Source organism: Papio anubis, chromosome 6, assembly GCF_008728515.1.
Source record: "Papio anubis isolate 15944 chromosome 6, Panubis1.0, whole genome shotgun sequence".
Classification (NCBI taxonomy): Eukaryota; Metazoa; Chordata; class Mammalia; order Primates; family Cercopithecidae; genus Papio; species Papio anubis.
This window is the reverse complement of record NC_044981.1, coordinates 48,483,439-48,509,745: the sequence shown is the minus strand read 5'-3', so window position 1 is coordinate 48,509,745 and position 26,307 is coordinate 48,483,439. Positions and strand designations below refer to the sequence as shown.

The 26,307-nt window shown below is 35.7% G+C and overlaps 1 long non-coding RNA gene across 2 annotated transcripts in view; it reads left to right on the top strand.

Annotated features, from left to right (window-relative positions):
* The window catches only part of LOC103883715, a 47,160-nt gene that overhangs the window by 12,368 nt on the left and 8,485 nt on the right, over positions 1–26,307 (top strand). The window contains exons 2-4 of one of the 2 annotated variants that reach the window (XR_004184296.1): positions 3,771–3,922; positions 9,823–10,037; positions 11,003–11,125. This is a non-coding gene — a long non-coding RNA (uncharacterized LOC103883715). Of the gene's footprint in view, positions 1–1,917; positions 3,923–9,822; positions 10,038–11,002; positions 11,126–26,307 lie in introns of those variants that run through there. The other variant, XR_002521577.2, reaches the window with a different exon arrangement.

The following is a 26,307-nucleotide window of genomic DNA, read 5'->3' as shown; positions in this document are numbered from 1 at the left end:
GTGCTTTAAATTTCATATGGAACCAAAAAAGAGCCCATATAGCCAAGACAATCCTAAGCAAAAAGAACATAGCATCATGCTACCTGACTTCAAACTATACTACAAGGCTACAGTAGCCAAAACAGCATGATACTGGTACCAAAGCATATAGACCAATGGAACATAACAGAGGCCTCGGAAATAACACCACACATTGACAACCATCTGATCTTTAACAAACCTTAAACAAGCAAGAAATGGGGAAAGGATTCCCTATTTCATAAATGGTGTTGGGAAAACCGGTTAGCCATATGCATTACACATTATAAAAAATTAACTCAGATGGGTTAAAGACTTAAATATAAGACCTAAAACCATAAAAACCCTAGAAGAAAACCTAGGCAATACCATGCGGAACATAGGCATGGGCAAAGGTTTCATAACTGAAACAGCAAAGCAATGGCAACAAAAGCCAAAATTGACAAATGGGATATAATAAACTAAAGAGCTTATGCACAGCAAAAGAAACTATCATCAGAGTCAACAGGCAACTTACAGAAAGGGAGAAAATTTTTGCAATCTATCCATCTGACAAAGGGCTAATATCCAGAATCTACGAGGAACTTAATCAAATTGACAAGGAAAAAAAACAGACAATCTAATCAAAAAGTGGGTGAAGGATATGAACAGACGCTTCTCAAAAGATGACATTTATGTGGCCAAAAATCATATGAAAAAAAGCTCATTATCACTGGTCATTAGAGAAATGCAAATCAAAACCACAATGAGATACCATCTTATACCAGTTAGAATGACGATCATTAAAAAGTCAGAAAACAACAGATGCTAGAGATGATGTGGAGAAACAGGAACTCTTTTACACTGTTGATGGTAGTGTAAATTAGTTCAACAATTGTGGAAGACAGCGTGGTGATTCCTCAAAGATCTAGAACCAGAAATAGCATTTGACCCAGCAATCCCATTACTGGGTATATATCCAAAGGATTATAAATTATTCTACTATAAAGACACATGCACACATATGTTTATTGCAGAACTGTTCGCAATAGCAAAGACTTGGAACCAACCCAAATGCCCATCAGTGATAGACTAGATAAAGAGAGTGTGGCACATACACAAGATGGAATACTATGCAGCCATATTAAAGGATGAGTTAATGTCCTTTGCAGGGACATAGATGAAGCTGGAAACCATCATTCTCAGCAGACTAACACAAGAACGGAAAACCAAACACCACATGTTCTCACTCATAAATGGGAGTTTGAACAATGAGAATACATGAACACAGAGAGGGAAACATCACACACCAGGGCCTGTTGTGGGGTGAAGGGCTAGGAGAGGGATAGCATTAGGAGAAATACTTGATATAGATGACTGGTTGATGGGTGCAGCAAACCACCATGGCACGTGTGTACCTATGTAACAAACCTGCACATGCACCCCAGAGTTTTAAGTATAATAAAAAATATTTTTTTTAAAAAAAGAAATGCCATACAGTATGATTGAGGTTTTTTTCCCCACACCCTCCTTTCTAATTTTGTTTTAAATAATGTCTTGTTTTTAGCTTTTGCTATCTACTTGCTTTGTCAGTTTTACGTGAATTGAAAAGATTGAAAGGCTATGCTGGTCAGGAACGGTGGCTCACGCCTGTAATCCCAACACTTTGGGAGGCCAACGCAGGTAGATCACGAGGTCAGGAGTTCAATATTAGCCTGGCCAAGATAGTGAAACCTTGTCTCTAAGAAAAATACAAAACTTAGCCAGGTGTGGTGGCGCATACCTGTAATCCCAGCTACTCAGGAGGCTGAGGTAGAGAATTGCTTGAACCAGGGAGGCGGAGGTTGCAGTGAACCAAGATCCTGCCACTGCACTCCAACCAGACGACAGAGTGAAACTCCTTCTCAACTCCATCTCAAAAAAAAAAAAAAAAAGAAAGAAAGAAAGAAAAAAAGAAAGGCTATGCTGTCACACTATCATCTCTCCAGGATCCCTTTATTTTTTAGTTTAAATAAATTCTATTCCCTTTTGTATTATCCCTCATCCACTTCCAAACTTTCCTAAAATGTTATTTTGATATACCTTAGAATGGAGCTATGTTAATGTGTATAATACGGTCTGTAAAGTTTTATATCTTCTGCAGAATGAAAATTCTATGCATCAAGATTTATTGATGTTGTTCGCATATACTCAATGTTATGTAACTAAATATATATACTACAATTAATTTTTCAGTTGAATCATTTGGATTGCTTATGGTATGTTTAACAGAGCACTTATTGTTTCATTGGAGCTACGCTTAATTTTTTAAATACTAAATGTTGCATATTGCTCTACATTGGTCTTAGTGTATAAGAAGAGGTATACCTTATAATAGTATGCTCTTCATAGAAAGCATAACATTTCTTGAAATTTCAAAAAGCATAGGTAAGTACTTATTAATAAACTGAGCATATTAGAGAATCTTAGAGTTATGATACAGGCAACAAGGAAACAAGGAGAAATGTGTTCCATTTCCCTTCTTCTCAATTGTCTTTTGCTCTAATTCCTTTGTGATTTTCTGTTTCTTCATGACTTTGTCTCGGAATTCCTGTTGCCTTTGCATCTTAAGCTGCAAATACTCACAGAAAAGACTGGGATTCTTGCTGCAGTGACTGACATTACCTTGAATTTCTGTTGCCATACCTGTGCCTTGCAGTTTGGCAGTATGAGAGTCATTGGTAGGATGTTTTGTCTAAATGGGACAACCACATTTGAAGTTGCATAGTCTATAACCTCCAGTAAAGTGTACATGTTGGATAGTTATGCATCATAGTACAAAGATATGTATGGTATTATATAAGCATCTATTTCCCTTCATTGTTTCTATGCTACCGAATGCATTTGTTGTTCCAAGTGGATTAGCCAGTCTAGACATCCTACCAAATGTCAATGCAAGCCTGGATCTTCTGTGCACAGGTCTCAAGTGATCAGGGCTTGTCTGCAATGCCACTCTTAAACAGTCAGATCAATACAGTCACACTATTATTGTTTGTTTATTTTTTTCCACTTTGCTAACAGAAAATGTTATCTGAATACAAGATTTCTTTTTGTTTTCTAAGCAGAAAGTAACATATGACCAGAACTCAAGAGGGAAAAAGTTAGCTGATGAATAAATGCCCAAGAACTTGGGAAGGAAGTATATATTTTTTTATTACCCACTAAGCCACGATAAGGGTTATTATCATGAGATAATCATTCCTCTCGAGCAATACGAGACAGGGGACACAGCTGAGTGCGATCATGCCCATGGGATGTGATTAGCTCATGATAACAGCATCCCCTGAACTCATTGCTATTATGAAATGTCTATTTCCCCCCATTTTCTATATATAAATAAATGATTTTGGCGGACAGATTCAATTCCCACAAACTGCAAGTTTGCATTAAAATGCTTCAGCTGTGAGATTCACAGATATTAATTTACCCTTTTGGAATGTTGAACAGTCAATCAGAATCTTTCTTCGTCTCAAGCTGTTTTATGATATTATTACAATGTATTTTGCGACGGAACGGCGGGTAAAGCAAGTTTCAGAGAAATAGGCTTGTTTGGGCTCGATTTAGTTGCTTGAGGGAAACCTCTACATAAAATGACTCTGCCTGCTCGCTAAGGCATCCTAACTTTCTCATTATTTTTTTCCTGCCTGACTCAATTTCTTTGCTGCATTTTAGAAGTCTGAAGTTCATTCCTCTAACTAGATTAATAAAAGCAGATTTCTCATTTCATATTTCAGAATTGACAGAGGAAATACTGCCCTGATAATGTCAGAGTGAAGTGAGAAAATACTAGTCCCGAATTTGGGATTTTAAAATTAACTTTGAAATCGGATTGATTTTTGGATTTATCAATAAATGAGAAGTTTTGATATAATAACAAGACTGGCGGGTATGTATACTTTATTATAAATTTATTTGAAGTTTGTGAAAATAGCACAATTAATGTATAAAAATTAAAAAGTCAGGCTGGGTGCAGTGGTTCACGCTTGTAATCCCCACACTTTGGGAAACTGAGCCAAGAGGGTTGCTTTGAGGCCGGGAGTTTGAGACCAGCCTGGGCAACATAGTGAGACCCCCATCTCTACAAAAAAATTAGCCGGAATAGGTAATATGTGCCTGAAGGCTACTCAGGAGGTGGAAGTGAGAGTATTGCTTGAACCCAGGAGTTCGATGCTGCAGTGAGCTAAGAAGGTGCCACTGCACTCTTGCCTGGGTGATAGAGTAAGACCCCATCTCTCTAAAAAAAAAAAAAAAAAAAAAAAAAAAAAAAGTCAATGTCATTTCCATCAGCTAAAGAATTTTGGGGAATAATCTCCTTGGCCATGCTTATGAAAAGCAGAAACATAAACTAGATTATCATAGACTACTAAAGCATTTTTTTCTCTATATTAAAAAATATTTGTGGCACATGTGTTAATAGTATTAGAATGAATATCTGGTGTAAAAAATAAGGATTGAATCTAAAAACTAAAGAAAGGAAAAAGTGGCATCTTCTTTTTCTTCAAATATATTTTATGGTTGTGGTCAGGCAACCTTTTTCTCATTCCATACATGTATGTGTTGTTCTAATTTTTAGGAGAACATACAAGCAGTCATCATTTAATTAGAGAGTGTACTTAATTAAGCAATACAAAATTTGCTGCTTATCATTATTCTTCTTCTCTATGAATGTTATTACTTTTATGGTGTGAATGATGCAGAAGCTTGCTTCACACCACATTAAGCCAGAAGAGGAAGGAGCTCATGCACTAACTTACACAGGGCATCTGATAAAAATACAAATTCAGTGATCAACTCTGGAACTATCAAGTGGACATAAATGAACAGTGTTATGATATGAATTTAAAGTATAAGTATTAGTAATGTTTCATGAGTTATTAGAGTTACATTTTTCTTTTTGTTAAAAAGTCTTGGAATGAAATTCTGGCTTGTGTAGTTCTGAAAAGGAAATTTCCTTCCTATTGTGACTGTCAGTTTTATGTGTGAATTTGACTAGTCTGAAGTATTCAGTTATTCAATCAAGTAGAATATTAAATCGATTTTTATGTAATTTCTTATATGAATATTTTAGAGAGTCGTGACTAGGTGTTCTTTTGTAGCATTGAATGGGATATTCATGGGGATGTTAAAGTAAGTAGGTTTTCTTTTTCAGTGATATAATTGTCAAATCGAAGATATTTTTGATATTTTGATTGTCTAATTTTCCTTTCCACCTTTTATTTTTCTCTTTCAAGCTGCATTTGGACATTGTGCAAATTATTTTTTGGGCCCTATGATTAAAGATTTCTAGGGTCACATCAAAACAGGAGGTTGAAAATGCTAGTTAAAATAGTTGGGTAATAAAAAAGATGTTAAATGCCATCTTCTTACCCTAAAAATAGAATTTTCTTTTTTTTTTTTTTTTTTTGAAGACTGAAATTTGGAGAACTTAAAAAAACGGTGCTAAGTTTGGTGAAAGTAGAAAGATATATGGAAGGCTAGGTTACATGTATAGTATTTGATTATATATCATAGGTGTCAAGAACATTCTGGAATCATGGTTCTAACACAGATTCTAGACATCTCCTAGTCCAACCCCTTGAGGTAAGCGATGTTAAATACTAACAATTCAGGAGTTAATGATCACAAAGTCTACTTTTAAAATATGTAGGAGAAATTATTAAAGAACTTTTTCACGTTGGTTTTGCATGCATTTTACCTACAAGTTTTTATAGTTTACCTAAAGCATTCTGATGTTTATATCAAGTATGGAATAAAATATGAATTTGCACACATTAATATGTATATATAGATAGATAAATGTAATATGCGGTAATTGGAACAGATCTTTACTTAGAGAGTTCAGTAGTAGGCAGGGTTTGAAAGTCAGTAATTTATAAATGAAGCTGATAAATAGAACACATTAATTGAAGATACAGCAGACAGCTGAGAACTGAAAAAGCTAACACTTCAACAGCTACCTTCTTTTAGTCACGGTATAATTTTCTATGCTGCATAATGTAGTCCTTCCCTCTCCCAGAGGTACCAATAGAGGCTGGAACTAGAAAGATTAAAATATTACCTCTAACGGTATGTAAAAGTTGATTTATAATTTAAAAAAAAAACAATTATTTTCATTAGTCAACATATTTCTGTTCTCTCATCCCACCCTCATCTCAAATTTTGAGCATGAATATTAGAAAATTTAAGTTAAAAAAACCCTAGAAAATATGAATAAATTCTGAATTATATGTTTTATTTTCATGCGTAGATATAACTATTACCATGAAAATATGTTAACCTAATGAATCCCAAAAAATAGGATGAATGTAATGAGGATTTGTCATTGTACTAAAACTAAATTTATGACACCATACTTTCACCTTTAATATCATTTCCTCTTTATTGTCAAGAAATGTATCTAAGCAAATTCTCATAGAACACTAGTCATAGCAAACAAAGCTTTCATAGCAGTAATCTTGAAAAACAAAGCCTTTTGGTTTATATTCTTCTTTTAAAAGTAAATATTAAAACATACTACAATAACAAAATGGGTTAACTTTGTTTAACATAGGGTTTCCTACATTCATTTGACCATAGAATGCCACACCTGTACCTCTCCTGCCAACACCATTAATACCAGTCAACTGATGTTTCCACAAATCACTTTGGGAAATCTAGTGTTGGCCTAGATTGTTGGTGGAATTAGAGGAAGAGTCAGTCCTATTTTTCCATAAAGGGCCAGATAGTGAAGATTTTATAATCTGTAGGCCACATATGGTGTGTGTTTCATATTCGCTTTTGGAGTTACAACACTTCAAAAATGTAGAAAACGTTTTTTGCTTGAGAGTCAGTAGGATGCAGGTCTGATTTGGCCTGTGAGTCATAATTTATTGACCCCTGGATTAGAGGATACAAATAAAAAATAATGACTAAGAAGAGAAAAAATCAATTAATAAATAATTAAAACACACGTGTAGATAACCAAGTGGAATTTTGGCTAAATGGTCATAAATATTGATATGTAAAACAGTAGACATAAACAATAAATGCTTTTATTTCATAATTATGCAATTAGAAAATATATTTAGATATGCATTTAGTTAGAAATCCTTACACCATGAACAAAAAATCAACTCAAGATGGATTAAAGAATTAAATGTGAAACCTAAACCTACAGAAATCCTTGACAATAACCTGGGAAATACCATTCTGGACACAGGCTCTGGTAAAGATTTCATGAGGAAGACACCAAAAGCAATGGTAACAAAAACAAATTTGATAAATTAGATCTAATTGAAGAGCATCTACACAGCAAAAGAAACTATAAACTGAGTAAACAGGCAATGCACAGAATGGGGACAAATATTTGCAAACTATGTATCTAACGAAGACCTAATATCCAGAATCTATGAGGAACTTAAATCAGCAAGCAAAAAACAAACAACCGCATAAAAAACTGCGCAAAGGACAGGAACAGACATTTCTCAAAAGAAGACATATATGCAGTCAACAAGCACAAGAAAAAAAATGCTTAAACGTTACTAATCATTAGATAAATGTAAATCAAAACCACAATAAGATACCATCTCACACCATTCAAAATGGCTATATTAAAAAGTCAAAAATAACAGATGCTGGTGAGATTGTGGAGAAAAGGGAACACTTCCACACTACTTGTGGGAAAATTAGTTCAGCCACTGTGGAGAGCAGTTTGGTGATTTCTCAAGGCAGAATTACTATTTGACCCAGCAATCCCACTGTTGGATACATACTCATAGGAATATAAATTGTTCTACCACAAAGCCACATGCATGTGTACATTGCAGCACGATTCACAATAGCAAAGACATGGAGGCCAGGCGTGGTGGCTCACGCCTGTAATCCCAGCACTTTGGGAGGCCAAGGTGGGTAGATCATGAGGTCAGGAGTTCGAGACCAGCCTGGCCAACAGAGTGAAACTCCATCTCTCCTAAAACAAAAATACAAAAATTAACTGAATGTGGTGGCAGGCACCTGTAGTCCCAGCTACTCAGGAGGCTGAGGCCAGTGAATTGTTTGAACCCAGGAGGTGGAGGTTGCAGTGAGCCAAGACCACGCCATTGCACTCCAGCCTGGGTAACAGAGCAAGACTCCATCTCAAAGAAAAAAAAAAAAAAGAAAAAGAAAAGACATAGAATCAACCTAAATGCCCATTAACAGTAGACTGAATAGAGAAAATGTGGTACTAATACACCATGGAATACTATGCAGCCATAAAAAAAGAATGAGATCATGTCATTTGCAGGGACATGGATGGAGCTGGAGGCCATTGTCCTAAGTGAACAGAAAACCAAACACCACATGTTCTCACTTATAAGTGGAAACTAAACCTTGACTACATAGGGACATACAGAAGAGAACAACAGACACCGGAACCTATTGGAGGGTGGACGGAGACAGGAGGGTGAAGACCTAAAAACTACCTGTTGGTTACTATGCTTTCCATCTAGGTGATGATCTGTGTTCCTAACACCTGTGACATGCAAGTTATCTATATAACAAACCCACACATGTACCCCCAGACCTAAAATAAAAGTTAAAAAAAATTAAAAGTAAATTATACAAAGATGTGTTGATTCAACATGGCTGAGTATCAAATGTCAATTTTACGAAGTCTTTATTAGAGCACTTGGTGGTCCTTAGATTTTTACAGTATTTATGCCCTATTTGAGTAAAGATAAGGTTATATACAAGTTCTTCTTGCTCTTAAGATTCACCTATAAGAAAATTATGAGTTAGTATGCAAGTTGGAATAAACAGCTTAGAGCCAATTAAGAACAAAGAAAAATTTGAATTTTGGGTCTAGATTCATAGTTCTCTATTGCTAGTGCTACATCACCTGGAGAGAAATAGATTAAATATATTTAAGTATATTTACACATATTAAATATATTTAAATATGTTGGGCAATGAGAAAAGTATGTACTAAGAATGCCTATTTTCATGTATTCATTAATTGAGAAAGCAAATGTTTATTTAAATCTATATTCAAGATATCATGTGTTTACAATAATAAATATTTGGAGACAATATTAACTTTCAAGTGTTGACTATCTTTCATTGCTACAATGAAATTATACATGCCTTATATGAAATAAAAAAATTAAAAAGCATTTTTAATTACAATTAAAATATAAGTAGAAAAAATGAAAGTACAAAACAGAACACATACTGTGTTTGTGAACACAAGTTTATACACAAATGCACAAACATCTACACATGTACATGTTGATATATTTCTTTGAAAATGATGGAAACAAATTTGGAAAGAAATTTAAAAGTAGTTAACTTTGGCAAGTGGTATTGCTTTTTGCAGATTTTCTATTTTTAAGGTATTTTATGCAACAGAGATTTTATGTCTTTTTCAAAAGAAATGCATGCTAGTGTTACTCGTTTGTTGTTTGCTTTTAAAATCTATTCCCTGGCTTTGAAAAGCTTACATTCATTGTATTTCTGGGTTTGCCGATAGAAAATCCCCAAATAAACTGAATATAAAGTAGAAATTTCAATTTGCAAAATACCTGCGTGGAAATAAAGCATTTCTGGCAAAAATGAATAGTGAACTGCATCTCTCTTCAGATGATAGTGTGGTTGCGTGGTTCTGTACCTTTCATGTGTTGAGACCACGAAGCCGGCAGACTGAGGTGTTAAACATGCCCTCATTTTATGACTTTAGTAATTCACACATCCCTGAGCTTGGCCAGATGGGGATGCCTCTCTTTGTTTAATCTAATATCTCTATTGCATTAATTTTTTCTCCTTTTGTAGCCCAACCAGATAGCTTTATTGAGCTGCTCACGATGCTTCCTGGATCCCCACCGTCCAACTCCCTGAGAGTTGTCAGTTGGCTAGGCATACAACAGCCTGTGGAAGATGGCCTACCATTCCTTCTGATGTTCTTGCTTTAGGACTGACACTGCCTGGCCTGAATCTGATGTGCCATATGACTGACTGCCTGATTACCTTTATCTTCTCCCTCCTAGGTATACCTTAACTTCTAACAAAAAGGGTTTCAACATCACTGTTGAACAGAAAACAGTTTTGTTTTGTTTGTTTGTTTTTTAACATAGTTTATTATTTTTTTTCCAAGGGTTTAAAAGCTCCAATCCTAAACAGCAGAATGTGACCCTCTGCAAATAGCTCAGGTCTTTGAGGTCGAAGGACTCCCTCACTGCACGTCTGTCTTGACAGATTGAGGCCCTAGAACAACATAGCTTAGTCACACACTAACCAGCAGGGAGAAAGTCTGTGCCTTTTATTAAAGCCTACCTACTGGCTTAGTGTTTGGAATTCAGTTCTACCTATAAATCAACATCAGAGCATACAACCCAGCGTGTTCAAGAGCTTTGCTTAAACATCAAAGGAAGAACACAGACAAGCACTATGATAGAAATATAACTAATCACTTGCAAATACATCTTTCCTGTCAGTAGGAGCTTAACCTTTCTGTTTAATGTGACTAGGAAAGAAATTCAGTTATCTCCATTCTATATGTTTTCTTTAAAGAGGTATAGAATTTTTCTATGAAAAAAGAGTATTTGTTCTTAATACAGACCAGCGTAGCATTTCAGAAGTCTGCAGTTGAAGAGAGGAACAAAAAGCTGAAGTCTGTCCAATAGTAAATGCTGTTTATCACCTAATGAAAGACACATTACTTCTATGAATCTTATATCTGCTAGGAAAATCTCAGTTTTGATCAAGTGGCACTGGGCTAAAAGTAAAGCATAATAAATATATTTATTTTAAAAATGGGGGAAATAGATTTCTATTTGTTTGTTGGCTGGCAGTGAATACAATTTGATGCTTTGTGGTACATTCATTGGGATCAATTTAGCTTCATCCGCTGCTCATGGTTTTATCCATTCATGAGGGGCCTAGGAAGGATTTACTTGAGGTGCTCAGAAAATCCTAGAATCTATAAACTGTTCCTTTAATTTGAATGCTACAGATTACGGATGAAAGTTTGGTCACCTGTGCGGATCAGTGGGATTAGAGACATCAAAGCAAGTAAAAATAAGGAAGACAAGCAGAGAAACAACAAACAAAAAGAACTCCATCACTGAAACCAAAGGTAGTGCCAAGGGAATTGGAAGGTTTGGGTAGAAATATTGTATTCCAAAGTGGATTTGTGCTCATGCTGTTGCTGTTTCTAAATCTAGGATAAATTGTGGAGACATGAAGTCTTAGAGTCAGCATATCTGAGAAAGGAATCGTCTATTATTTTCTGATTTGATATTTCTGTACAGTATAGATAATCTTGATTTTCAAATGTTTATGTGTAATAAGTGTTTTTATGGAGGCTGTAGCATATTTGGTATTGATATTTGTGAGGTTTTAATATGTACACATATATGTGAATGTTTGTGTATATAAGAGTTGGTATAGTCTAGTGATATTAAGACTCATATTAACCTTAAAATAAAGTAAAAAGAGTAAAACTATTGAGTTTGACAAAACTAAGAAAGAATCCTGGATCCACTGGTGTAAGTTTTGGAATCACAGGGAATATTAATACTTATTTTATAGTTGTGAGAATTAGATGGGCTGTCTCATAGAAATGCCCAATGCATTTTAACAATCCTGTAACTCGTACCTAGTAATAGTAGTATCAAAAAACAACATAGGGGTTAGTACCTTTATGCCTTACAACTGGATGTGTCAAGGTAAGATTTACTCAACCTCAATTACTCTCAGTATTTTCTTATCTAGGATTTAATAATGATAAGCTTAAAATTAAAAAACAAGACCAGGTGTTTGTAGGTTACCTATTGGATACTGTGTTTATTACCTGGGTGACAAAATAATTTGTACACCAAACCCCTGCACCACACAATTTAGCTATATAACAAACTGCATATGTACCACTGAACCTAAAATAAAAGGTAAAACAAAACAAAAAACTACCTTACTTTTTCTGATACTGATAGCAGAATTTTAACAAGAGTTGTTAGGTTCACCTATATCTGGAGTCTGGAACAACCTCTCCATTCTCCTCTAGTTTCAAATATACCAACTATACTAAATAGAGCATGTATATGGTCTCTTCTCACTCACTACTCCCCTAGCCTCATGTTTTACCTTAGAAAATGTACTCTGTTTAGAGACATGGCTCCTATATGTGGGCGCATTCACATATATCAAGGTTAATAGCCACTTTCCCACTGGCAAATGCTAATCCATAGTGCCAATGAGTCTTCATTAGAATAAAATATAACTGTTGTGCCCATTTAAATAAAGCATTTCTGACAACATCACAAAATGATTACACTATAAAAATGCTAATGCACGTCCAGTGTTTTGAGAGAGATTGTAAGATCCTTGAGGGCAAGGATTTGTTCTATCCTTAGGTTATGTACTCTATAGACAAGAGTGGAACACTTAATGATTTTGTTTTTAACAGCTAACTAATTCTCCTTGTTTTGAGAAAAACTTAAGAATGAAAATAACTTCCTCAGGCATCCTTCTTAGAAGAAGAAAATAGATTGGCAATTTTCGGAAATCAGGTCTGCAGGATCTTAAGACCATTACAAACTTCTGTGATATTCAGTTCAGAGTTTCCCAAGAAAACAGAAAATTAACAAGTCTCTGAGACTTGCCCCTTTACAGATGTCCTCCGGAAAGGAGGGTGGATAAGCCCTTGCTAAGTAATCCTGTCCAGAGCAATTTCCCTCTGCTCTCAATCTCCTGAGAACTCCTTCTCCTTCCACATCTCATTCCTTTATGTTTAGATCTTCTACCTTTGCATTGAAGGTTCATTCATGATTATGTATAGAATTCATTAAAAGCAATGCTCTGAACCTCATAAGCTACTGAAAAGATTAACATTAGAAGATTTGGAATGAGTGGTGGTGGCCATAATAAAATGTCTGCTGAAAATAGCTATTCTGGTAATTAACTAAGTACTAGCACAGTACAGCTAAGTGTCATAGTGGAGTGGGTGAGTGTATTAGTTTGCTCTCATGCTGCTAATAAAACATACCTGAGACTTGGTAACTTATAAAGAAAAAGAGGTTTAATGGACTCACAGTTCCACGTGGCTGGGGAAGCCTCACAGTCATGATGGAGGGTGAAGGAGAAGCAAAGTCATGTCTTACATGGCGGCAGGCAAGGAGAGCTTGTATAGGAAAACGGACTTTTATAAAACCAACAGACCTTATGGGACTTATTCACTGTCATGAGAACAGCAGGGGAAAGACCCACCCCCATGATTCAATTACCTCCCACCAGGTCCCTCCCACAACATGTGGGAATTATGGGAGTTGTAATTCAAGATGAGATTTAGGTGGAGACACAGCCAAACCATATAAGTGGGGATGGAGGTTAGGAGTGGAATTTGAGAGCAACAGGTGAGCATTACCAGTGTACTAAAAAGCAGTCACAAAGGCTTCCTTTATAGTCACTCAACATATAACAAGATGAGAGAAAGTACTAAGTGGGATATTCTGATTAATTCAGAGGCCATGAAAAAAACTGATCAAGTTAGTAATATTTATTAAATACAAGCTAAGCATACATTCAAATTTCATTAGTAGTTTTATAACTTCATCTTATGGAATTTGCAGAGTATTCTTCTGCTATTCAGAATCTATTTGTTAAACAAATGTATGTGTATTTAAAAATATATATTAAGTATTTTATTAAAAATATGTCCTAATTGATTCATTAATGGTACTTGAATATGCAAAGAACATACAACTGTTTTCTGTGCATCGGTTTCCTTAGATGATATTTATTTTATCCTTGGTTTTATGTGTAATGTTGCTAAGTTTCTGTGGTAACTCAATCACTTTATATAAAATGGAGATTATTTCATTAACTACCAAGGCAGCTACTATTTCTGGATGTTACTGTGTCATAGGAATGAGTTGAAGCAATTTTCCAGTGACACAAAATGCTTGGACCACACTTATGTGTAGACTCGAATCTCCTCCCTTTTGAAGGGGTTCTCATAATTAATAGATGTTATGAAACCTAATCCTGCCTTCTCCTTCTCAAACCCCACACATGTGCTCATCCAGACACGTACCAAGTTGTTAGACATGAACAAGGTCTGCATGACCTTCACAGAAACTAAACTATGTAAGAGAAATAGACAGAAAACTGCCCTAATCTCTACTTTACTCAGGCAGAAGAATCTATAAATAAATGCATTTGATTGTAGTAAGGAATACTACATGCTATTCTTAAACTAATGTCTATTGCTGTCCTGGGAGGGAGAACAGTTATGACAAATTATCTTTAAGAATCTTGTGCTAGGAGCGTTGGCTGCTTGTTTGTATTCCTTTAACTGAGAACACCACAATGGTATTGTCAGTACCTCCTCAGACTGGCTATCAGGAAGTGACAACTCACCTAGGAATTGTTCAAACTCTCAGAAAAGCATATTGGACTCTGTCAGAGGTCATAGCTGTTCTTTTCAAAATGATGGAACGTGACTGTCACTTTTTCCATTTTTTTTTTTTGTTGTTGTTCAGTTCCCATGATCTACGTCAGCTCATCTTATTTCCAATATTTGTTACCTGCCATCCTCTCCTTTGTGGAACTCCAGACCTCCGTAATGTGAAAGCAGTCCTGGCCCTTGGTTTGTAGAAAACTCCAGTGTTAGAAAACTCCATGCCTTAGAAAGCTATTGGGTACTAGGCTTAGTATCTAGGTGACAAAATAATCAGTAAAATTTACCTACGTAACAAACCTGCATATGTACCCTTGAAGCTAAAATGTTTTTTAAGAGAGCTAATGTTAGCTCTCTTTTTTTTTTTTTTTTTTAATTTATTTATTATTATTATACTTTAAGTTGTAGGGTACATGTGCATAACATGCAGGTTTGTTACATATGTATACTTGTGCCATGTTAGTCTGCTGCACCCATCAACTCGTCATTTACATCAGGTATAACTCCCAATGCAATCCCTCCCCCCTCCCCCCTCCCCATGATAGGCCCCGGTGTGTGATGTTCCCCTTCCTGAGTCCAAGTGATCTCGTTGTTCAGTTCCCACCTATGAGTGAGAACATGCGGTGTTTGGTTTTCTGTTCTTGTGATAGTTTGCTAAGAATGATGGTTTCCAGCTGCATCCATGTCCGTGTTTCACTGACCCTGAAGTGTGGGTAGGGGATTCTGGTCCTTACAGTGGCAGCAAAGTGATAGACAATTGAAATTTATTCTAGTTCAGTTTACCAAAGGTGAAGTTTATAAGCAGTTTCTTCATAAGTTACCCATATATAAGCCCAGTTCGACAGAGTAAATATATTCTGGTTGGATCATATGATTCAATTTTATTGGAAGAACATGATTTTTCTCTATCTTTTGAAAGTTATTAACTTCGGCATTATTTTTCCCAGCCTGCTTTTATGATAATATATGTTATGCTACCAGATATCTGAGTCATCTGAGGCATGTGTTTCCTGTACTACAAACTCCTCTTTCAGTAGGTTTATGAGCAAGCAGAATTGACTCCATTTGAGAGGCATGGGAGGGACCCTCAGTAATCAGCCCCGTGCCTCCTGCCATCTCCTCTCTCCTGAACCATGTAGCTGAGTAAATGAATATCTTGACTCATGCAGCTAATAGCCCTTGGAAACTGTCTCTCTGTTGAGTAGGCTGTCAAAAAAAATCTGGGAACTCAAAATATCAGTTCATGCTATTCCTCCCAAACTCATGACTACAACAGAACTGCTAACCTTCAATTTGGCACCTGCTCTTGCTAAGCTCCTTGAATCTGATATTTAGGATTTTTCCAAAATATTACTGCCTTACCTAGACACCCTTTCTTAGAGCCAAGGTAAGAATCTAGTCCTCTTATTCTAGCAAGTCTGTTTGTCACTCATGGGAATTCTATGAAATTAGGACAAATGCCAATTATTTCTACTGGGCAGTAATAAATATTTGAGTTCACGTAATCAGAACTATTCACTACTTTACAATTTTATCATGTTTTACCTATTTCCCAAAGTAATTATTGTTTGACGTCCCCACAAAATGTTGGCATTTATGAAGAACTATTTTGACTTCATCATTTGAACAGCCCTCAAAGCTTCCAAAAATCTAACTGTCGATGATTCTGCCTTTTCCTGGGCCTGGGTGAGTCTAATGGCTTCACCCAGGCTCAAGTTTCTCTAGATCACATTAATATACTACTTGTAGAAATCAGAAAGACCCTCTAACTTGCTTAGTTTAATGGTCAAGGACATCTCTGCTGTGTTATCCTTGGCGGCATATCAATAAAATTGAAAAATGGGAAGTGGGAATAAGAGGTTAAATTGGTTAAACATAGAAAGCATCCCTTTTTTCTCTGACTACTTAGGGACAGATGGTGAGCCAATGGAAAGTGAGCAGAGTTGGGATGTCAGTGTAATTTAGGTGTTAATTATTACCATTATCTCTGTTATGCTGGATAACTCACCCTATCTCATAGTGTTATGCTAGACAACTCACTGTGTCTCACAGTGTCTAGTTTTCTCTCTTTGGAATGAAGATGATACAAAACTAAATTTTAGAGACAAGCTGAAAATCACGAAGTTGTTTAAAAAGTTCCATAAACATTATGAGCTATATCTCTGTTCCCTGAGTTTTGAGGTTCTCCTCAACATGGGGAAAAATACTTTTCTTTTGAAAAAGAATAATGTCTGTCTTATAGAATATTAAACTTCACAGGTGATGTACATGTGACATATTAGCAGCAGATGACAAATGTCTAGTTTCATAGGTCTGGAAGAGGCTCATTGGGCAAAATACTTGGTAAAGGTGAGTAGATCAAGAAGCCTAGACTTAAACATGTGTGGGTAACAAAGCCTGCCTAACCCTTCTTCCATTAGGTAGCTGCTTACATAAGTAACTATGAATAGTTCACTTCTCACCATTTTCCAATAAAAAAATTTAAACAAAGTAGCAAATTTGATACTATGTTAATTTATGTTAGTATATAGTAGCATATTACTAAAAAAATTATCTGATACTGATACTTGATAACCTAATCTTCACATTATATCCTGAGACTTTATCATGAGACTTTCAGGAAACATTTTTCTAACCAGAGTTGAGAATTCTCATCTTTTGGAATTTGGACAGACCCATATTGAAAAGTATGCTCTCAAAGAGGTGGTTTTATCTGTAATATACAGAAAGTTTGCAAGATTTTCAGTGGCTAATAAGAGAATGAAGAGCAAAGAAGAAAAACTGTTGGCTCCAAAATAGAAATGGAAACATCAAAATTATTATCAGTTTATGTTAAATTAAATGTCTCAAAAATGTAATGCCCCAACTAGTCAACTACAACTTAACTCATAACATTTTAGACACACACACACACACACACACACACACACCTGTATAAGGTGTAATGTGGATACATTTTAATATCTGATGGGGGCTTATAAAAGTAAGAAGATTGAGGGCAAAGGAAGATGTGAAAATAGTCCTGCCCACAAAATCCCACTTACAGAGAGAGAAAAAAAAATCATAACATTGTTTAAGGAGGATCTGTTACACATTTTTAGCTTTGTGCCTTCTAATTGCTGTTTGATAAACAACTAAAAAATGTTTGTTTTATTTATTAATACTACTTAATGTTTTCATCACCAGAGCAGCCACAGACTTGCCCTCTCTTTAGTATTAGGTGCTGCTGATGTCTAATTACACTAAAAGACATTCAGGTTTGCAGACCGCCACATCCTTAATCTTATCCCTTTCTCCTTCTTCTTCTTCTTCTTCCTCCCGCCTTCCTCCTCCTCCCTCTCCTTCTCCTCCCCCTCCTTCTCCTCCCCCTCCTCCCTCTCCTCCTCCTCCCCCTCCTTCTCCTCCTCCTCCCCCTCCTTCTCCTCCTCCTCTTCCTCTTGTTCTTCTTCTTCTCCTCTTCCTCCTCTTCCTCCTCCTCTTCTTCTTTCTTTTTTAGTACTGAACAAAATGCATCTCCTCCTAGTGGTAGTATATGGGAAATCACAAGCTTATTTTCTTATACCACTGTGACAGAATGTCATTTTAATTGCCTTATTAACCATATGAAAAAATATATCACAACACTGAGAAAAATTCTCAGTTATCTATATCTTCCCCCTCAGGCTATTGTCATGAGCCACTGGCATACTAAGGAGAGTGTACTAATTCAGTTGTCAGCGGCCTCACCTATTAAAAAAGGGGGAAATACCAGCAAAAAATATGAAACCCATAATAAGGGTGCTGAAGAGGTCTGGATAGCTCCGTCCACTTGTAGTTCTGAATTAAGCACTTTCCCAAAAAAATGTGCCATTTGAATTGTCAAGGAGAATGCTGCTGTCACCCACATCTGGCTTGCTAATGAAACATTAACAATATTGTGAGAGCAGCTTCCCCTGGCTATGTTTGGGGAACATGAGACTGGACGCTCATGGTTGCAGTTTCCAAGTGGGGTGTAAATATATTTTACCTCACAGTGTTTTTATAAGAATAGGGAACTCTTGAGAAAGTTATGAAAATGTAAAGTTCTGGAAATCGGATCAGAGTTCTTAAAGAAGACAAAAATAATAGGTTTTATGAGACTAAAACCAGAATCAATAGTAGAAAATTTAAATTTGTTAACTTTTCATCAGATTTCTGACAATATGCTAAATTTCTAAAACTGATTTCTGAAAGTCTTTGCTATATCACTCTAGGAAAATACTAAGATTTTATTAACTGATGTTCTCTGACTATACATCAGATTTATAAATCACTGAATATAGGAAGAAGTATGACAGCTGATGTCTTAAGCGTATGTAAGACCTGCTTTTTCATAACAACTAAAATCAAAGACTGTATATAATGAAAATGATGTTTAAATCCTAGGCTTTATATATATTGGAGTAACATTTTATCATAAAACATGAGGTTACCAAAACAGCATTATACTATTCATAGTACTATGGCAGACCAGGCACTCTGTAGAGTGATTTCTAGTTGATCTCCTTTAACTCAGACAACGATAATAGGCAAAGTATGCATTAACATAGCTCATCTTATACAGAGGAGTGAAATATTGCCCAGAGTGTATGTTCTTCATCAGCCGTCATATAATAAGTGTTAGCATCATGATTTGAACCCAGGACTGACTCCAGAGTCTATGACTTTCCTCTGTACCACAACTTGGAGTAAATCAGCACCATGAGTTTTAACCTTGAATTCATGTAGAGAATCAGAGACTGGCAAAGCAAGTGCATTAATACATATTGTTTAAAATATATTTAATACTTAAAAATTACTCACAAATTATAAGACAATGGAAACATAAGTAAAGTGTTTTTTCCTACTTTTAGGAAGTCTTCATCACTTAAATGTAAATATTATTAATAACTCTATGTGCTTGTTACCATTAATTTCTGTATTAATTTAACAGAAATTCTTAAAGGATGCCGGTGGATAAAGCATGTGAAAGCCACACTTAGCTTCCATGTGGCCTTTAAAACTCATTTCCTTTTAAATATGGTAAGAATATCATTGAGTGCTCTGAAAGTATGCAATGGAGAACATAAGATGTGCAATCTTTTATACTTACAGTGTTCAATCATGTAATTCCCTGGTGAGACTTTCATTCTAGATAGTTCGTCCCTCTACACACTATCTACAAATGTCTAGGGCTCCGACCTTAGGCCTATGCCATGTCAGCACTTCATACGGTATTCTTTCTCTATCCTCATTGCTATCTTGCATCTTTTCTTGGTTCTGTAGTGCATTTTTTTAATAAGAAATGTGATTGGCCTGGCTTGTCAGAATCCAATGTAGGGCGTCACTGCAAAACTTATGGATTGGTGACTCTTGAGTCAGATGCACATCCCTCATTCAATCAGCTGAGCAAAGGGTAGGGCCTCTGGGTGGGCGGTTTCCTTCAGATGGGGATGTGGGCTCTTAGGCACATGAAAAACTATAAAGGACCTTATAGAGAATGAAAAGTCTTCATATAATTGGTAGAAGGGAGACAATAAATCCTTTAGCATGTCAGATACCACAGTTACAATTTAAGATAACTCACTAGAGTGCAATTCTGGCACAAGATACATTCATTGGTCCTCTTGGAGTAAATAATTTCTGCTGGACTCTAAGCTCTAGGGATACCTGTGGATAAAGAAGCCTGTAAAATGTCCAAGAGTAAGGTGGATAAAATATTTTTCTCTAGATCCATATAGACCTGGGTTTGAATACTTCATCTGCTACTTGAATGTCTTTTCTAAGTGTTTGGTGTCTTGGTTTTCACAACCTTAAAATCAAACACACACATACACACACACAAACACAAAACATTTCCTAGTTTTTTGAAGCATGTAAAAATATCTAAAGCAATGCTTGTGAAGTGCTTCTTACTACTGAAAATTGCTTTAGAAAATAGAATTTCTGAGGCATTACGATTCTTCTACCTCCAGAAAATATCTGAATGATAATAGTAATTATGAATTTCAGTTACATACTTGATCTCTCTTTCAAATAATCATGGACAATACCAGATTTATATTGTTTAATTCCAGCTTGGTCATTACTTAAGGACCTAGAGCAATTCTCCTCTAAGGCTCATCTGTGAAGTGGTGCTCAAAACTTACCTGTGGAGAATATTGTGAAATTAAAGATAAAGTATGGAAAACATCTAATATTCCAAGAAACTCAGAGCACTCAAGCCCCTCCCAGTATGTAGCTAAACTTGGGTCTCTCTGGAAAAGTTTATTATCTCCCAAATCCATTATTAGCACTTTATTCTGGATTCTATTCTCACTCACCCATCAAGTTAATAATGGTGTTTTTTGGTTTTTTTTGTTTTTTTTTGTTTTTGTTTGCAACCCTGGGTGTAGAGGGGTGTGTGTGTGTGTGTGTGTATGTGTGTGTGTGTGTGTGTATGTAGGGGTTGGTCGGTTTTTACAGATCATTCAGTGTCGTGAGTAGATATTCCCTTTCATTAGTTCTTATGGCTTACAACCTTAGAGACCGTAAAGAAAATCATTGCTTTCCTTCCCTTTCAAGCAGAGGGAAGAAGACATATCATTACTCTCTCTGGGTGCTTGATTTAGAGTTTAAGTTTGGGAGAGTTAATAACTGAGGTCTCAAGGTGGTGATAAGATCAAGTAATATAATTCATACAGGAAGTGCAAACTTGGAGTTCCATGGTGAGTGAGGGCTTATTAGATCAAGAGAGCAAGAAAAGAGATTGCAACTGGAGATACAGGGTTCTCAAACAAGTGACTTTTGTTACAATGGGTTTTTATGTCCCCACCACGTGGGCATGTTGCCTCCTCACCTTCTGTGCTTTAATAACTTAGGTTATAGCGTCATGCCCTGGTGGTACTTCTATTGAATCAGTTTGTATGCTTTATCCAGTGTTGGTACAACTATTCTATTTTACACTGCTATGTATGCCTTCACTTCTGATCTCACGCTGTTCTCTGACTTGATGCTTTGCTCCTATGTTCCATTTGATTGGGGATGTTTTATAGGTTCTGTGGTCACCAGCCAGCTTCTTACAGTCTTACAGATCTGATCCTGAAACATCCTGATCCTAGATTCTCGTATCACATCTGTGATCCATATATGCTAATATGCTAATGTCATTACTATTATAATGCTTATACTATGCTATTAATATACTATGATATTTGTAATGCTAATGTCATATTAACTATCATGCTATTATTTGACCCGGTGACCAGTGTATACTGGTGATTCTTAAACTAGTCCACTGACTGACCAGCAGCCTTAGCATCAACTGAGACCGAATTGAAAGCTCTGAGGGTGAGATCCAGTGATCTGTGTTTTAACACACCTTCCGGGGATGCTGATACACACTAAAGTAAGAGAACTACTGGTCCAGGCTATGGGGTGTGGAGGCAGCCACATTGTAGGGTGTGTTCACTGGCTTCAACTTCCTCTTTAGAGCCCAATCGTTATAGTGCTGTTCCTTTACCTAAAGGCTTGCTTCTGCCTAGTAAACTTTGGAAAGGCTAATATATATATTAAGCTACTAACTGTAATTTGTAATTTCATGTAAATTTGTTTATATATTTTTTCCTCACAACAGGTTTCAGAATGACTAATTTTAAAAATCATTTGATTATTACATTTAACTCCAAAATCCAGCAAACATTTATAAGGTTCCTACTGTGCTATTTTCTAAGGAAGATACAAAGAAAGTATAAGATATAGTTCTGGCCATTGGACTACTTCTAAGTTCTCTATGGGGGGGAAGTATATATATAATGAGTAAATTGGAAAGCAAACAAGGACAATATATAAACTAGTGCATAGTTTTAGTGGTGTATCTTGTATACTTACATGTCATAAGAATTTGGAGAGTGAAATGAGAAATGTAGTTAATTTGATAATGTTTTACAGATAAAATAAATCTGCACTCCAGCCTGGGCGGCAGAGCGAGACTCCGTCTCAAAAAAATAAATAAATAAATAAATAAATAAATAAATAAATAAATCTTATGGAAGTGAAAAGTTAGATGATGGAGATGGTATGAATTTATATAATTAAGATTAATTTTGGTTTTTGGTTATTTTATTAAATAAAATCAAATAACATCTAAAAGACAGATAAATTGTGAGAATTTACCTGTGCTTTTCTGATGCTCCATGAAATCAAATTTCATGATATCAAATATGCATTTTCTTAATGTTCCTTGTTGAAAGACATCTGTTTATTCTAAAAAGAAATAAAAGAAGAAATATTATTTTTCACATATAAGATATTATGGGTAGCTCTATAAAAATGTTCTGTATTTTGGCCAGTACCAGTTCAAGCTCCAATTATATAAATACATATAAATGTTTTATAAAGAATTTTTTAAGATGTTGATATCTTCAACTCCCAAACTTGTCTTTATTTCTAAATTACTTATCAAAACTGTTTATTTGAAAGAATAACGAGATGTCGCTACACAGCAATTAGAATGGCCAAAATCTAGAACACCAACACCAGCTGCTGGTTAGAATGTGGATCAACAGAAACTCTCATTCATTGTTGATGGGAATGTAAAACTGTACAGCCACTTTGGAAGACAGTTTGGTGGTTTCCTATAAAACTACACATATTCTTACCATATGATCCAGTAATCATGCTCCTTGGTATTTACTCAGAGGTGTTGAATACCTGTGACCACACAAAAAGCAGCACACATATTTATAGCAGCTTTATTCATAATTGCCAAAACTTTTAAACAATCAAGATGTCCATCAGTAGGTTAATGCATAAATTGTGGTACTTTCAGACAATGCAATATATTTAACACTACAAAGAAATGAACTATCAAGCCATGAAAAGACATGGAGGAGGCCCAGGCATGGTGGCTTATGCCTGTGGTCTCAGCACTTTGGGAGGCCAAAGTGGGCAAATCACTTGAGCCCAGGAGTTCGAGACCAGCCTGGGCAACATGGCAAAACTCTGACTTTATAAAAAATATTTTAAAAATTAAAAAAAAAAAACAGTACCAGGCATGGTGACACAAGCCTGCAATCCCAGCAACTTGGGAAGCTGAGGTGGGTGGATTGATTTAGCCCAGGATGTTGAAGCTGCAGTGAACTATGATCACACCACTGGACTCCAGCTTGTGTGACAGAGAGAGACCCTATCTCAAAAACGAAAACCAAACCAAACCAAACCAAAAGACATGGAGGAAATGTAAATGCCTATTACCAAGTGAAAGAAGTCAGTCTGAAAGGCTACAGACTGTATGATTCCAACTATGTGACATTCTAGAAAAGACAAATTGATAGAGACAGTAAAAAGATCAATGGTTTACAGAAGTTGGGGGAAGGAAGAGGTGAATAGGTAGAGCAGAAAGGATTTTCAGAGCATTGAAACTGCTCTGTACTCTGTAATGTAAGACATAAAATAACATATCTGCTATAATAGTGGATGCATGTCATTATACCTTTGTCCAAACCTATAGAATGTACAACATCAGGAGTGAGCCCTAATGTGAACTAAGGACTGTGGGTGATAACGTTGTGTCAATATAGGCTCATCAATTGTAATAATGTACCATTCTGGTAATGGATGTTGATAATGAGGGAGGCTATGCTATGCATGTTTAGGGGCACATGGTACATGGGAAATCTCTACTTTCTGCTCAGTTTTGCTGTGAATCTGAAACTGCTCTTTAAAATAACACCCATTTTGAAAAACTAAAAAAAGAAAGAAAGAAAAATCATTTGAAACAAAGGACAATCCGAAACAGTCGAACGTCTTTTATTTCAATGGAATCTGTTGTATCATTGACTTTTTAAGCCTAATATCTTAATAAAAGGAATATAACTTATGGATTATTATTGTATAATAAATTGACATTTTTAAATTAAATAATAAATTGACATTTTTATATTAAAGTTTATGAGAAGACACTATGTAATTGTACTTACTAAATTCTGTGGTTCAGAAAATTACTTATTAGTTTCGACAAAACAGAAACCACTGATATTATTTCTGTGGTACATTATCAGATTGCAATAACTAAGGAATACAACTAAAGTTAGCTACAGTTTTAGTTACATTTGGAATCGTCAGTTTAGTGTAGTTAGCAGTTCAAATTGTGGAAATGTGTTGATAGAAAACATATTTTAAAAACCAAATATTAGGTAAGTTTTAACATGTATGTCTCAGAAACTGAACTTAGAGTTCTAATTATTAAAGTATCATAAGACAGAATGGTGGAGTAGAAAGCACAATGTATGGTGATGTAGAAAACACAGGCTGCACGCCAGCGCTGAGGATAATGGTATGTGTGACCTGGGGAACATTAGTTAAATCTGTGGATCTTAGACCTATCATCTATAAAATGAACTGTTGGGCTACATGATGTAAAAAATGATTTTCAAGGTCAATAATTATATTAATAATTATAAATTAATTTTATAAGAAGTTGACAAGTTACATAAGGTTCAAAAAGGTTAGACAACTTTCCTAAAGTTATACAGTTAGAAAAAAGCAGAATTGGGACTCAAACTAAGTGTTTGAGCATATAGGTAGCCCATTTAACCCATTTATGACTTAGGTTTATCCTTCTCATATTTGAATAAAAATATAATTGATTGTATTTTGTAGAGTCTTATAAAACTTAGAATACTTGTATCTTATGCCGGGCATGGTGACTCACGCCTGTAATCCCAGCACTTTGGGAGGCTGAGGCAGGTGGATCACAGGGTCAAGAGATTGAGACCATCCTGGTCAACATGGTGAAACCCCATCTCTACTAAAATAAATACAAAAATTAGCAGGGCATGGTGGCACATGCCTGTAGTCCCAGGTGCTCAGGAGGCTGAGGCAGGAGAATCACCTGAACCCGGGAGGCAGAGGTTGCAGTGAGCAGAGATCCTGCCACTGCACTCCAGCCTGGTGATAGAGTGAGACTCGGTCTCAAAAAAAAAAAAAAAGAATTCTTGTATCTTACAAGATAGTCCCACTCTGTGAACCTGACTTGAGAAGCTGAGCAATACTGTACCCTAATTATTTATTTTAATATATGATCATCTAAAATATTTGAATAAATATACATGATGTATTTAAATTAACAGAAACTATTTTGAGTTATTGGTCTTATGTTTTGTATTGCCCTTTCTGAGTTATCTAATCAGGAAGTTATTTCTTCAATGTCCTATAACCAAATGTTATAAAAAGATTTTTCGCTTATGATTTCTATTACTATATTTAACTGTGTTGCATGTTGAAAACTCATTAGATAATTTATCAAGGCATGAGCTCACTAATATTGGAGCATGAGACATTTCTTTAATCCTCTGCAAAGCCTAATTCGGCTTTCCCTCTGAAGTTTAACGTATTATACATTGGCCACTGAGTTTTGCGTCAGAAATCTGAACTTTAAATGTCTGCAAGCAATTAGCCTTTTAAACTACGTCTACAGGTGGGTGTTTAGGGGGAGGAAAGTATTTGAAAGTGATTTTTTTTTCCTCATCTAATACCTTTTGGATTGTTATTTTCTCCTTTTACTATATAACTTTCTCACATGGGCTATTTGAAAAATTAAATCCCCCTTTTAGGTTGTAAACTGGCCTCATTAAACTCAATAGTTTGGTATGACTGGGAGATTTTTGCATAAATAACCTGTATCAACTCCTTGGTCCCTGCTCATAATGTAGGAGAGGGAAGCTGCTTTGGGTCATGCAGACATGGACACACACACACGTATACACACACTCACGCAATGTCTCCATTTGCTTCCTTTTTATCTATTGAAGTGGGTTATGGCTTCGTACAGAACATTACAAAGCACTAAAACTTAAAGGCAGCATTTCCTTTTGATTGAATGA